The following is a 10,966-nucleotide window of genomic DNA, read 5'->3' as shown; positions in this document are numbered from 1 at the left end:
GCTGCAACCTTTTGTCTTTCTTCCTATGTCACATTTAACTAGACAATGATCAGTGAAGGAAATAGGACAGACATTGTAACTGTTGCACATCGGTATTGCTGCAAGCGACACGTAAATGCGATCTAAACGCGCATGGCTGTTTCCCTGAAAGTGCGTGAAACGCACATCTCGCTTCCCCATCATGCAGTCAGCCATGTTCTCCAATTCCCATTCAGTAAGTATCTCGGCCAAAATGTCCCGACCTTTATCGCTCTTTAGGCCTCGATTTGACCTATCTCTGGAATTGAGAACACAATTAAAGTCACCTAACAGTATCATATGCTTATCAGAAGACATGTGCTCCTTTAACTTTGAAAAAAAAGCGACCGATCTTCTCACAGATTTGGCGCATAAATACACACCACACGCCATTCAAGTCTGCTCAATACAAAATCGCACGAAACTAACCGGCCGGATGAACATGAAAAAATACCTTGCACCGCCAGACCCGATAATTTCTTAAAGGGACACTAAAGAGAAACCGGAAGTTGAGCTTAAATGGTAGATTATCCTTTCACGATCACAGCCATACCATTTTTACGGCAAACAGATGTTTAATAAGCGAGGAAAAAGCGAAAAACTGAAGAATAGGTGCTGACGCCCCTTCGAAATTCCCGCACTACGTGATGGGACGTCGGAGATTACAAACGCAGGCCGGTCGCGATTGGTCGAGAACGATTTATCGCTGTTAATAAAATGCAAAATGAAATACACCTTAAACGTACATAAACAGCATTTGCCAACTTTTTAAACCGTTTCAAGCGAGGAAGTAGAAGTTTAGCACAAAATTAAATAAATAAGAAAAAATGGCATGGCGATACATGCGGCCGTGATAGTTTCGTAGTTTCGTTTTTGGTCAGTGCATCGTCGCGCGCGCCTGTTCCGCTCTACGGTGTTTGGTTGCGTGTTGCGTGGCTCGAAAAACGTTGACTTCGCGGGAAACAGCCAGAAAATGCCTCGTGTGTGTAGTGTTGAGGGCTGTATAAATGGCCCAAGGCGCTTGATCAGGGGCAGCGGCAGTGTTGACTCGATTGTGTCCTTTCATGTGGCGTCGCTCGGAGAGCCCCGGCTCCCCGGCGTTCGCAATGGCTCAGTGCTCTGCCGATGATAAAACGGCAAACGAGTCAGAGAAACCGATGGTGTGCTCTCTGCATTTCTCGCCCTCGGATTATGTGCATAATCTTGCCCTCGGAAAGTATCTTGGCGTGCCCCAGAGGCCAGTCCTTTTTCGAGCAGCTGTTCCCTCAATGCGGCCTTCATCAAACCTCCTACCGGTGCCCCTGCAGCAGCAAACTGGCGGCTCGGTGAGTGCTGAATGTCATTAAATAAAGCCACGAAATAATCATACCGAGTACGTGCACAACTTTCTACGCTTGTTCTGTCGGGAACATCGTCGCCTGGCGGACCGGACGCTTCGCCTCCCGTCGACGAAAACGAAGCTCTGCATTCCGCCGGCGCTGCCGGCGGCTCACCGCCATCGCACGCGGAAACACCTACCGCTCGAGCACAGAGGATCATTTCGCGCTCCGTTTCACTGAATATCGCTGAAATGCAGTCCTGCTTTCCTGGCGAGCTCTTCGTTGCAAGCTCCAGCGGCAGCTACGGTATCCATCGCGGCGAACGCAAACGCAGCGACCATGCATGCAGCCATGATGCATCCAGCCCAGCGCCTCGGCCGTTTACGCAAGCGGTGACGTATCATGGCGCATTCTGATTCGCTGAGAGCAATGCAATCTGTGACGACACTGCTTCAGCGCCAAATCTAGGGTGAGAGAAATTGAGGAAGAGATATTTGGTCTTTGTTTACAAATTTCTCCGCTAATAACTCATATTTTTGCACCCAACAAAAACGGCATGCATTCCTGAAGGTCCCTCTTTTATTCCAGCTGAACTTCCTGTTTCTCTTTAGTGTCCCTTTAACAAACAATACGCAACCCGCCGACGCCCCTATGGCGTGGCTCACTATCGCGTAATACCGCGACGTAAACCGCTGCACCATGCTCCGTGTCTCCTCGTCACCATCCACTTTTGTCTCTTGCACTGCTAACACGTCAAGGTCATGGTCCACCAGGAGCCTGAACACTTGGCTCTGCTTTCGCTTGGCTGCCAGACCTCGAACGTTTGGCGTCGCCAATCTAAGCGTCAGGTTGGTAGCCATGGCTATCTAGTGAAATGAGATTGGTCCCGGAGCATGGTGCTTAGCTTTAGCGTCTAGCTCTCCGCTAGACGCCCCCAGGTCCACCCGGTGTACCGGTGCCACTGGAGAGTGGTGGTGGCTTGTTGTCAGTATTTTTTTCCGCAGTATTAATGTTGGGACGTGGCTTGTAGCTGCTGCGCCTGCCCAGAGATGTCTTCGAAGGCGGCCCGTCCTCGCTACTTCCTTGGTTCGCTGCGTTGCTGCCTGCAGGCTGTTCAAGAGGACGTTTGACAGAGGCTCCGACGTTGCTTCCGGTTGCGTCGTTCTTTTCCGACGGGTCTTCCGCTGTCTGCATTCGCACACATGCATCCGCTGAGTTGCTTGTGCTTTCTTCCTTAGACAAATGTTTTTGCAAGAATGCTACGTGTAAAGGGTCATATCGCGAAAGCTTGCCTGTCGAAAAAGACTAAACTACACAAGTGCCATGGAAGCCATCGTTTAGCTGAGGACTAAGCTTTAGAGCAACAGGAAGGCTGCTTCTTTACTGTTCTGCACCTTCCCGTTTGGCAAAAAATACATCAGCCAAACGGGAAGGTGTATAAATGATAGCCTGCGTGAACACGCAAATAACGTGCGAACTGGAGCAGTGGGCCATGTGGCTTTCCACTGTACAAAGCATGGGTGCAGTCCCATGCATAAGCAGTGCACTGCGCTAGGAAGAAGCCCAATGCGAACAACACGAGAGAGCATTGAAGCGGCGAAGATCGCTGGTTTGGGGAAAGCTTGTGTTAGCGCGCCTTCAATTTATCTTTCGAAAAAAGAATTACATTTTTTAAACAAGGTACAGAGGTTGGCGTGATGAAGATAGCATCCTAATCTGTCGCTACAACAAAAATTTTTAAGCTTTTTTTCTTCACCTTTTTCATCTTCGATCTTATCTTTTCTATTACACATATCACGTTGCCGTCATGCGTTCAAAACCTGTACTTATGCGCTTGCGTGCGCTGCTATCTATTGACTATATATGTGTGAAGTGCTTCGTAGAATAAAAAAATTGTTGGAAGTTAGCGCTGTGTCCGCGCCATCCATCCGTGCCTCGTCCCTTTTCATGCGCTATTAAGTATAATGCGTGCTACGTGTTGTGTTGTTGAAAAACCGGCAATAAAGAAAAAAGTCAGGATGGCGGAGTGGTCTAAGGCGCCCGACTCAAGGCAAACCTTACCCAACGATGCGGGTTGCATGAGGATTCTGGTCCACGTATGTGGGTTCGAATCCCACTTCTGACACATGTTCTGCGTTTTTTTATATCCCTCTACGTGCAACACTCAAAGCTTTCTTCTCACGGGCGTTTCACCGTGTCAGGATGGCCGAGCGGTCTAAGGCGCCAGACTCAAGGGAAAACGGACCCAAGGATGCGGGTTGCATGATGATTCTGGTCCACGTATGTGGGCGTGGGTTCGAATCCCACTTCTGACACAACTTCTGCGTTTTTTATATCCCTCTACACGCACCACCCAATGCTCTCTTTCTTCTCGCGGGCGTTTCACCGTGTCAGGATGGCCGACCATTCTGCTTCCGGCTTCCGAGCTAAACCGATCGCGGGATCATGAGCTCCAATTGAGCGGCTAATGCGGCTGTCAGCCGCGGCAACAGGTTTTTGGCTGAGGATGATAAGGGCTACCAGATTATTTTGCCACGACTACCAACAGGACGCATCGTATTAAATACGGTGTTTTTGCACGGCGACGCTCGTGTTTGCCCGTTCCGTGTAGAATATTTTCGGGACGCGCGTCAAGCTGTTGGTATGCTCTTGGGCGTCGTGGCCCTTGGAGCGTACCAAATCAACCATGTGTGGGCGGTGACGATGAACACAGCCGAGGCTTCCAAAAAGCTGGCGGCGCTGAAGGAGCTGCAGGTCAAGGGGCGTCGCTGCCTGGTCATCGACCCGAAGGAACAACAAGTGAAGCTGCGTCTCCACTGGCTTCTGCATGGTGTGGAAGACGAGGACGTGAAGACGCCGTTGGCCTCCTTCGGCAAAGTGACCGAAGTGACCCGCGAGCGCTGGCGAGTGGATAGCGTCTCCGAGAAGGGCTCAACGACTCGAGCAGTGCTACTGCAGCTCAAGTCTGGGATGAAGGTTTACGACTTGCCCCACCAGATCCACGTCGCCGGTGAACTCGCGCTTGTGGTTGCCCCAGGTCGCCCTATGCAGTGTCTGTGCTGTCGGGGCTCTGGCCACGTTCGACGAGAATGTAAGGTTCCCCGTTGATCCAGGTGCTAGCTTTTCGGACACGTCGACGCGGATTGTGGACGCTCTTACGCAGTAGCCGCGGTTTCGGCAGAAAGCGAGCCTCTGACATCAGACCACATGATGGATGTCATCGAGGCGGAGGACGCGGCCAAGGGAGCCGTAGCGGCAACGCGGCGGCAGAAGCGAGCGGGACGACCACCCCGACGAAAGCAGGACGGGATGATGTACCTTCCCCCACGGAGCCAGCAGCAACTCTCGGGATGGTGACGGAGACCCCGGCCGAAAACGAGACCCCGCAGCAGGAGACTGACGCTATGCAAGCAGCGTAAGACAACGCGACCCCGACCAACGCCCGCGTCGAAGGCGTCTGGGCATCGGTCAAGAGGTCCCTCCAGCAGGACGAGAAAGTCGACGGAAAGGCCGGCGGTGAATCTGAAGATCCGCCCGCTAAGACGTTGTCCGGACGGCGCTCGACCCTCAAGCCTAAGCCGAACCTGAAGGCCGACCGTAGGCCCGCCGCGAAACCGAGCCCAGACGAACTCGACCGACGGCCACCGGATGGCCGCGGAGGCGTCTAGCGGCCCGCTAGACGTCAAGGTGAGCACCATGGTCCGGGCCTTCTCCCCTCCTTTTTGTATGAGTAATGGCTTCCAACCCGTCGCTTAGCCTCGGCACGCTAAACTTTCGAGATCTGGCCGCCAAAAGGAAACAGAGTCAGGTGTACCGACTACTAGTGGACCAAGACCTCGACGTTTTAGCTGTGCAAGAAACCAAGGTAGACGGCGAGGAGCAGACGGGGAGCATGGTGCAAAGGTTCATGTATAAGTACTATGCCGTAGTGAGCCACGCCTTAGGGACGTCGGCTGGGTGTGTATCTTTTCTGAAGAAGCTCCCTGGGCTTGTCATAGATGGTTACTTTTCGTGCACTTCTGGCCGACATGTCGTCTGTGATTTCAGCCATTGCGATGTCCAATGGCGCGTGTTTTGCGTTTATGCGCCCAATAATGTGGAAGAAAGGGCACCTTTCGTTCTTAACTTACAGCATCAGATCTCGGTGCACAAAGTGATGGCCTTAGTCGGTGACTTCAATTGCGTATTAAGTGCCCAGGATAGGTCTACGCGACGCGTAGTTCATGACAAAAGCAGCGACATCCTGGCACAGATTCTGCGCGAATACGAATTGGAGGACATCGCTGAGTGTTTTCGGGGGGACCGAGACGTGAGGTATACTCACTTCCAGGGCACAAGTCACGCGCGATTCGACCCTATTTATTTGTCAGATGACTTAGTCGAAAAATTCCAGTATTATGCAGTGACCGCAGTATCCTTTTCTGACTACTGCCTGGTGAAATGCAGGGTTGGCCACAAGAAAGAACGAAACAAATTTGTGTGGGAACGGTGGAAAATGAATGCGCAGCTGCTACGGGTTGACACTTTTAACGAAAAGGTAGTGGCTGCTCTGAACGCTTTTGGAAATGGTAGTTCTATCATGTTGAGCGAGGAATGGGAGTTACTGAAGCGAACTATTAAAATGAAGGCAATCGAAAGGAGTAGCGTACTTCAATATGAAAAGAAGGCTAGAGAAAACGCTTTAAAACTAATGCTCTATAAATTTGCGAAGCTCGAATGCACGCAACCGGGCGCTTATCAAGGAGATATGCGTGCCGTTAAGAAGAAACTTGAGGCGTTTGACGAAGAGCGCTACCGGGGTGCACTGGTGCGCGCGAGAGCAGGAAGGCTGGCATGCGGCGAAATGCCTACGCAAAGAGCGCTGGAATTAGAAAAAATGTGGTTGATCCCTCTTATATAGGAATCGGTATAGAACACGAAAGTGAAACGTGTCTTCACAGAAGTAGTGTAATGTTTATTGCACATTGATATATAATGTCTATTGGTGTTTTGTGGCTAAAGCGCCCTTAGGCGTTGATGCACCCACGCTGACGCCTGGTGGCACGTCTCCTCCATCACGACTACCAACGTCGATGACCATGAGCAACCGTCGTGCATATGGAAGCTGCACTACGCTGCACACGCTAGCACAACGCGAAAGACGAAGCACGTAACTGACACACTAATACAACGCGCAAGACAAAGCACGTAACTGAATCGTCACCGAGTCAAATCAGCGCGTACAGCGCGTCGTAATTGCAGCCTCCGCGATCAACTTCAGAAACATTTTCAGAGCTAATTGCGGAGGCCACGCTCCGCTGTGCTGAGTACGGTGAACGCCACCTAGGTGGCGTTGGTAGTGCTTCTTGATGCCAGCGTCCCTTCGAATGCTGGCATCGAGGCGTCGTAGTACTGAGACCACCGAAGCGTTCACTGTCGGTGCGCGTTAAGGCCGGAATACATGGAGCGAATAACCGGCGTCCGAGCGAAGAACTTCGTCGGGCGGCGAACGTCCGACGGCCGGCGTCAAGAAATTTGCCGTCCGCAGCCGATCTGCCTGTCCAAACATTTTCGTCGGGCGAACGCCGCCGCCGGAAGCGTCTAGCGCGCAGCGGTGGACGACAGCCAATCAGGAGGCACTAGTTCCGGTCGCAATGCATGCTGGTGTTTCGCGCGCGCGCGCCTTTTCGCGTCGTCTGCAATCGCGTTGGTGTTGCCGTGTCTGCATGTCTCTGCACCGATTGAGTAGTTCCTAGTATGATCTCTCAGGAATCGCGTTGTATTTGTACATCCCATATCCGCTGATCTGCGAGGAAACAGACAAGCAGTGCAAGCTCTCTACAACAACCTTCAACAGAAATCTTCTGATCTCAGAGGCCACATGCTGTCGTCATGCCTATCTCCCGACTTCCCCGATAGATGGCGTTGGCATCGGATATTTCTTTCGCTAGGCTTAGACGCGTTCGAAACGAGAAGCGATCTCGAAAACTACTCAAGGTTATCCATAATACTCTGTCGTCGAAGCGGCCTGAGACTAAGCGAAAGCCGTTTACGCAGTCATTTGCTTCCAACTAAGTGAATTCTACAAGGACAACGCCAAATTCAGTTCGAAGCGGGCGGCCGGGACCGCCGCCAACACGGCGGCCAACGCGCGGCGGCATTCGCCGCATGTATTGCAACACAGCAAACATCCTGCGTCGTGTCGCCGCGTCGTTACTTGACGCGTGAAGTTCGTCGAGAAAGTTCGCTCCATGTATCCCGGGCTTTAGTGTCATAATGCAGTACTTCTCTTTTCTGCTCATAGGCGGCGGCACCGCCCCGAGCAAGAGCGCGGGTACACGGAGGAGTGTTAGATATATAAGGCGCGTCTGTGTAGCTCTCTGCGAATGCGTTTGTGGCGCAATGGGTTAAACGCTCGGCGATCTATCGTCGCGGACCGAGAGGTCGTGGGTTCGATTCCCAAATTTTGCATGTTTGTGGAACTTTTTCTTCTGGTTTCTTTCTTTGTATTATGTTCTATGACGTATTTCCGTGACGGAAATACGTCAGTGAAGTCTTGGTGGACCCCGGAATAAAACACTTTCGTGTTAAAAAAGCACTCCAGACGCAAGCAGATTGAGGCCATCGAACGCGATGGCGTTTAAGTAACCGTTGACTATAACATAGGGTGTGCTTTCTTTGACCATTTTAAAAAGCTTTTCGCATTCAGGCCCATCAATATGCAAGATTTCAAACACCTATTTTGGAGCGAATGCCACAACTGTCCAGTGAAGGTAAAGAGACGTTAGAACGGCCAATAACAGAAGTTGAAGTGATGAAGGCTATCGAAGACCTGAACCCTGGTAAATCACCAGGTCCAGATGGTCTTTGTGCCGCTTGGTACAAAACATTCAAAGACCAACTAGCCCCTAGACTTACCGCAGTTTTCAATAAAGCATACGAACTGAAAATGCTTCCACCATCCTTTGGCCAGTCCCATACAGTACTGATACCGAAAACAGAACAGATCGAAAAGCTCAAGCAACTTTCATCCCATAGACCAATAGCGCTGACTAGCTGCGACTACAAAATATTGATGAAGGTACTGGCACGTCGGGTGCAGTCAGTTATTAAGGATATAGTCGGCCCGCACCAGACGTGTGGCATCCGCGGTAGAACCATTTTGAGTAACATTCATAAGATGAAGTGTGTGCTTGAGTATTGTGACGCCATGTACGATGCAGTAGCGATCCTCCAGCTGGACTTGGAGAAAGCGTTTGATTGCGTTTCGCATGAGATTTTGCTTACCATCCTTGAAGATGTTAATTTTGGCCGCATAATCACTGAGGGGGTGACCACGGCGTACCGCAGCTGCTATACGAGACGTATAATTAATCAGACATTGGGGGCCCCCATAAATGTGAAGCGCTCCGTTCGCCAGGGTTGTCCACTCAGCCCCCTCTTGTTTTGTGTTTACATAGAAACTCTATGTCAGGCTATAATTCAAAATGATTACATGAACGGATTTCAATTGCAAGCAGCAGAGGTCAAGTTATTGGCCTATGCTGACGATGTGGCTGTATGCTGCAAAGATACGCAGAGTGTGTTGAATACTGTTAGTATCGTCAGAAGGTTTGGTGAAGTCACCAATAGTTTTTGAACTGGCAGAAATGTTTGGGTTTTTGGCATGGAAGGTGGGCGTCTACCGCAGACCACTTTTCGAACGTAAACTGGGTCACGACACCAGTTAAGTACCTTGGCGCATCCCTTGATGCCTACAAGGACAGTAGCGAGTACTGGAAGGAGCGGACAAAAGAGATAAAAGAAAAAGCAGGCAGATGGAAAGCCTGCCACTTGTCAATATTCGGCAGAGCTACCGCGTGCAATATATTTCTCGTGACCAAAATCTGGTACGTAATGCAGGTCCTACAGTGCTCTCGGAATAATGTGCAGAAACTGCACCGCGTGTTCGCTGTTTTCGTGTGGGCATCAGGCTGGGAGCGATGCAGTCGAGATAATCTCTTCCGGCGTGTTAAGGATGGCGGTATTGGGTTGGCGCACCTCTTCTTGCGTCAACTTGTTAACAGGTTGTTTTTCTTTCGCGATACGAATAACCCATTCTTGCGCACCGTGTTCCAAATGAGACTATCACGAGCACTTCCCGAGCTGCTTGTCGGTACCGAAAACATGACAGGTTCAGTCCGTGGTTTCTTCCGGGACATAGCCGATAGTGTTTCTTTTTTGCGTGTTCGCTTTTCAAATGCATATTTGTGTACTGTGAAACGGAAAAAGTTATATTGTGATTTGGTGTGATAGTGTTTTGCTTGTGCCCATGTGCCGAGCTGTGTACAGTGGAGGCCCAGGCCTAGACGTTTTGAACAGGGTGAGAAAGATGCCAGTGCAACCAGCCACCAAATCATTCTTCTTTAAATCACATACCGGGACTTTACACGTTAAAATATTTCTGCAACAACGTAAGTTCTACTTGCCATGGGGAACATACTGCCTTTTTTGTAAAAAACCGGAAAACATAGATCATGTCTTCATCCACTGTTGGGAGGGCGTCTATTTCTGGGACGTGTTGCAAAGGGCTTTAAAAAAGGAGCTGCCAATAGATCCCCAGGGAATCAGGTTTTTGCCAGTAGATAACGACGAAGGATTCCCGTATGATTTAATCATGCTTACGGGCCTCCACTGTCTTTGGCGCTCGAGAGTGGCAGGGTACCACTGTGACCCTGATGCCCACCGACGCGTATATACTTCCGTGAATGTATGCAGCGGTATGTAGAACTGTTGAAGTCACAACAGACTGTTCCCGAGTGGCTATCCAGTGTTGAACCCCCTGGCAGAACTCAAGGAATTTTAATAGACAACATCATGCCGCAGTAGCGGACGGCAACATATGTATATATTGCTGTTTTTGTATAGTGTCCATTGAAGTTTGTGTTCTTATATGTCGAGCACTGGCAATAAAGAAAACCAAAAAAAAGTCGGGATGGCCGAGCGGTCTAAGGCGCCAGACTCAAGGGAAGCGGGTTGCATGAGGATTCTGGTCCACGTATGTGGATGTGGGTTCGAATCCCACCTCTGACACAACTTCTGCGTTGTTTTATATCCCTCTACACGCAACACTCAAAACTCTCTTCTCGCGGGCGTTTCGCCGTATCAGGATGGCCGAGCGGTCTAAGGCGCCAAACTCAAGGGAAACCGTTACCCAGCGACGCGGGTTGCATGAGGCTTCTGGTCCACGTATGTGGGTGTGGGTTCGAATCCCACTTCTGACACATGCTTTGCGTTTTTTTATATCCCTCTACACGAACCACCCAATGCTCTCCTTCTTCTCGCGGGCGTTTCACCGTGTCAGGATGGCCGAGCAGTCTAAGGTGCCAGACTCAAGGGAAACCTCACCCAGCGATGAGGGTTGCATGAGGCTTCGGGTCCACGTATGTGGGCGTGGGTTCGAATCCCACTTCTGACACAAGTTTTGCGTTTTTTATATCCCTCTACAGGCACCACCCAATGCTCTCTTTCTTCTCACGGGCGTTTCACCGTGTCAGGATGGCCGAGTGGTCTAAGGCGCCAGACTCAAGGCAAGCCTTACCCAACGATGCGGGTAGCGTGAGGATTCTGGTCCACGTATGTGGGCGTGGGTTCGAATCCCACTTCTGACA

At 50.7% G+C, this 10,966-nt stretch overlaps 4 non-coding genes across 4 annotated transcripts; all 4 read left to right on the top strand.

Annotated features, from left to right (window-relative positions):
* The first annotated feature begins 3,533 nt into the window (after positions 1-3,533).
* On the top strand, positions 3,534-3,652 carry Trnal-caa (transfer RNA leucine (anticodon CAA)). Its single transcript has 2 exons — positions 3,534-3,571; positions 3,607-3,652. It is a non-coding gene; the product is annotated as a tRNA-Leu (tRNA).
* Positions 3,653-10,284: 6,632 nt separating this feature from the next.
* Trnal-caa (transfer RNA leucine (anticodon CAA)) lies at positions 10,285-10,388 on the top strand. The gene is made up of 2 exons: positions 10,285-10,322; positions 10,343-10,388. It is a non-coding gene; the product is annotated as a tRNA-Leu (tRNA).
* Positions 10,389-10,459: 71 nt separating this feature from the next.
* On the top strand, positions 10,460-10,579 carry Trnal-caa (transfer RNA leucine (anticodon CAA)). Its single transcript has 2 exons — positions 10,460-10,497; positions 10,534-10,579. It is a non-coding gene; the product is annotated as a tRNA-Leu (tRNA).
* A 268-nt stretch (positions 10,580-10,847) lies between these two features.
* On the top strand, positions 10,848-10,966 carry Trnal-caa (transfer RNA leucine (anticodon CAA)). Its single transcript has 2 exons — positions 10,848-10,885; positions 10,921-10,966. It is a non-coding gene; the product is annotated as a tRNA-Leu (tRNA).

This window comes from Dermacentor silvarum, chromosome 4, assembly GCF_013339745.2.
Source record: "Dermacentor silvarum isolate Dsil-2018 chromosome 4, BIME_Dsil_1.4, whole genome shotgun sequence".
Classification (NCBI taxonomy): Eukaryota; Metazoa; Arthropoda; class Arachnida; order Ixodida; family Ixodidae; genus Dermacentor; species Dermacentor silvarum.
The sequence above is the reverse complement of the archived record's forward strand: the minus strand, read 5'-3'. Positions and strand labels throughout refer to the sequence as shown.